The sequence below is a fragment of the Hibiscus syriacus genome, unplaced genomic scaffold (assembly GCF_006381635.1).
Source record: "Hibiscus syriacus cultivar Baekdansim isolate YM2019G1 unplaced genomic scaffold, ASM638163v2 tig00110266_pilon, whole genome shotgun sequence".
NCBI classification, from domain to species: domain Eukaryota; kingdom Viridiplantae; phylum Streptophyta; class Magnoliopsida; order Malvales; family Malvaceae; genus Hibiscus; species Hibiscus syriacus.
The window spans coordinates 250,732-254,449 of record NW_024062654.1 but is presented as its reverse complement, the minus strand read 5'-3'; the positions used below and the strand labels follow the sequence as shown (position 1 = coordinate 254,449).

At 35.1% G+C, this 3,718-nt stretch overlaps 1 pseudogene; it reads left to right on the top strand.

The window, feature by feature from the left end:
• Nucleotides 1-292: 292 nt before the first annotated feature.
• LOC120115554 lies at nt 293-1,435 on the top strand (annotated as a pseudogene).
• The last annotated feature ends 2,283 nt before the right edge of the window (nt 1,436-3,718 follow it).

The following is a 3,718-nucleotide window of genomic DNA, read 5'->3' as shown; positions in this document are numbered from 1 at the left end:
CAAATCAGTATGTAAAGCGAAACACATTATAAACATGAAAGCTTTGATAACCATTTATTTAATCATTATTGGCTTAAAAATGACACTTTCATTATTATATTAAATATTAAAGGAAGAAAAAGTAAAGAGTCTTAAGCAAAACAAAGTGTGTAGGGTCACTAGATCTTTTAAGAACCTAATTGAAAGATTGTTTGTTTAAAATTCCGAAATAGGTACTCTTTGTTCTTATTTATGAAGGTCCAACAAAGCCTTTATCTATCAAGATTCGAGTATAGTTTTCGAAGAGTGAAGGATGGAGATGGAAGAAAATGATAAAGCAGATGTTGATATATGGAATTACGTGTTCGGATATGTTAAATGGCAGTAGTTAAATGTGCTATTGAACTCAGGATCGCCGATGTTGTTATCGACAACCATGGAAGCCCCATGACACTCTCTGAGCTAACGACTACCCTTGGATGTGAACCGTCTCGTCTTCATCGCATTATGAGGTTCCTAGTCCACTACCGAATATTTAAAGAGGAGCCCGTAACCGTAGATTCTATCGGTTTTGCACTGACGTCTTTGTCTCGTCGATTGATTCGACATGGCGAAAGGAGTATGGCAGCTTTGATTCTGCTAGAGAGCAGCCCTGTTATGTTAGCACCATGGCACAGTCTAAGTGCCCATGTTAACAGTTGGAATTCACCATTCGAGGCAGCGAACGGGAAGGACGTATGGAGCTATGCCGCAGTGAACCCTGGTCATAGCAAACTCATCAACGACGCGATGGCCTGTGACGCTAAAGTGGTGGTGTCGGCTGTAATCGAAGGATGTCCTCAAGTGTTTGATGGCATTAAAAGTTTGGTAGATGTCGGTGGAGGCAATGGAACCGCTTTGAGTATGTTGGTTAAGGTCTTCCCTTGGATTCATGGCATCAACTTTGATCTTCCTCATGTTGTTGCCGTAGCACCGAAGGTTGACAGCACCGACACGTCGGAGGTGACATGTTCGAGCGTGTCCCAAATGCAGACGCTGTTTCCTTATGGTTAGTATGAAAACTCTTGTAAGACTAAAAGCATTGAGTATGACAAATGTGTGTGTATGTGAATTGCAGAAGCTGTTGCATGATGGGATGACGAGGAATGCATAAAAATCCTAAAGAAATGCAGAGAAGCTATCCCACACGACGAAGGGAAGGTTATAATAGTTCAATCGGTGATTGAAGACAATAAAGACGACAAGCTAGAGTTTGTGAGGTTGATGCTGGACATGGTGATGATGACACATACTGGGAAAGGCAAAGAAAGGACATTAAAGCAATGGGAGTATGTTGTTAGTGAAGCAGGATTCACCAGATTCAATATAAAACGCATTAATGCAATACAATCTGTCATTGAAGCTTATGTTTAAAAGCCTTGATGTGGATCTTTTACTACAAAACTTTAAGAGTTCGTTGTGTGTTTTATTGGTCTCAAACCAAGTAAGACCTGTTTGTTGTTCTGTTTCCATGCAATATCAATGGATAAGTTGAGTTGAGTGAGAGAATCCTGTTTTAGACCATATAGAGTTTTGATTAACTTGTAAACATGATCCCAACGTTGAAGACGTCCAAATCCTTTTGGTTGTTCAATATAGATTCCTTTGAGGTGATACCAATAAGAAATGAACTTTTTACATTCCTCTGCTACGACTTCATTGTTCACTGCTAACTGAAGTCTAATGGATTCAATTCTAGCTACAAGTGATGGATCCAAGTGAGGCGGGTGGGAACCACTGCCTCTGGAATTTTCAATTTGTTATATAATTTAAATTTAATGGTGTAATTTAAAAAGAGTTTAATGTTTGACTGAATAATTACTTTGACTTTCATTTTTAACACTTTGGTCCCCGACATTTCATTTTAGGATAAAATGATCCATGATTTGATGAAAATCGTCACTTGATGAACCAGCAATGATTGTCACTGATATGAGACTGCTGCAATATCACTTTTAACATGTGACATATACCACATCATCAATTCCAACATATAATATGCCTTACTTCAACACTTTCAACACGTGGTATGTATTATGTCATCATTTTTTATAAGTGACATATATCATATCATCACTTTCAACATGTGTCATGTCATCATTTTTCGACACATGATGTAACATCTCAAAAGCTGAGTTAGTGACTAAAGTGTAAGTTTTGAAAATTTGAGGTCAATTTTGAAAAAAATTAATAAGTTATGGATTTATTGGGAATATTTTGTGAATGATTGTTTAGTAAATATTGAATGAATTAAGAGAAAATTGGTCTTTTCAATGGAAGGATTTTATCTTCCCTTTATAAGGGATTTAAACACGTGAATTAAGTGGGAAGGAAAAAAGAAAAGTCTGGAAACCAGTGCTATCTTTCCTCGTTGACGTGAGCTCCATTTCAAAGGTGAGTTCTTGGTAAGCTGATTATTTCATGAGTTTTAAGTTTTGTTTTGATTTTGGAATGTAAGAAAGCTTAAGGAAAGATTTAGGTGGTTTTAAACTCAAAGATGAATAAGTTATGAGAGATTAAATATAAGAGGTTTCAAAGTGAAATTGTTGAAAGGGAGGTTGTAAATGAATTGAGGTTAAATTTGACTTGTCATGAACTAAAATAGAAATTCAAAGTGTTAGAACTGAAAATGGAACATGTTGATAAATTGGTATGATTAGTGAATTCAAGTGAGTATGTGGGATATTTGATATCAGGATGAGTTAAAATGGTAATAAGTTGATTTGAAAAAGTTTAGTTGAGCTTAAAGGGTTAAAATGAGGTTATAGAAAAAAAATTAAGTGAGTTTTGGTTAATTTTTGAAATGGAAATTCTAGGCATGGAGTATCGGTACTGGAAGAACAGTACTATACTTCAAGGCAAAATAAGTGGAATTAAAAGGGTAGTATCGATACTAGTTGAATGAGGTATCGATACGGTATGGGGAGTATCAATACCAAAGCCGTATCGATACCAAAGGTATAGTATGATACCATTTTCAATATAAATCCCCAGAATATTAAAATGGTATCAGTACCGAAAGAGGGTAGCGATACCACTTAAGTAAGGTATCGGTACTGTAGTGGGAGTACCAATACTATTGAGCAAGAAATGATAAATTAAGTATTTCTTTTAACTTAATTTATGATGATTGGTTATAACTGATTAGAATTGAGATATTCATATCGATTATATGTATCGTGTAGATATCGAATGAAAGCCGGTACCGGATGAGTCAACAAGATATGATAGATCAAGAAAGAGATGGGTATATTACTTGGACTAGTGAGGCTAAGGCGAGTGCATATTATATGGTATATGGTGTTTTATGGAAACAAGACTTGCGATGAGTCTATTTCTAATGTTTCGATTGTATGATTCTATGAATGTAAGCCTATTGTTTATATGGTTTCTATGTGTACACGAATATATGTTTATATGTTATATGTGACCTTATGTGATAATAATTTACGTGAATACATGTCTGCATGAGAACCTATGTAAAGTAATACAAATGACTTATGTGAGTAAATGGAAAAGTGAGATAAGCTAAGTAGCATTTACATATATGATAATATGACATATTGTGACAAGAGATTAAATGAACATGTAGGATAAGCTCTATGAGAAAGACTTAGGTGTTATATGATTTATGTGTTTAAATGAACCTAGGATATAGTCATGTGAAATTATTATGTGATATGAGTTATATGGTATTAGT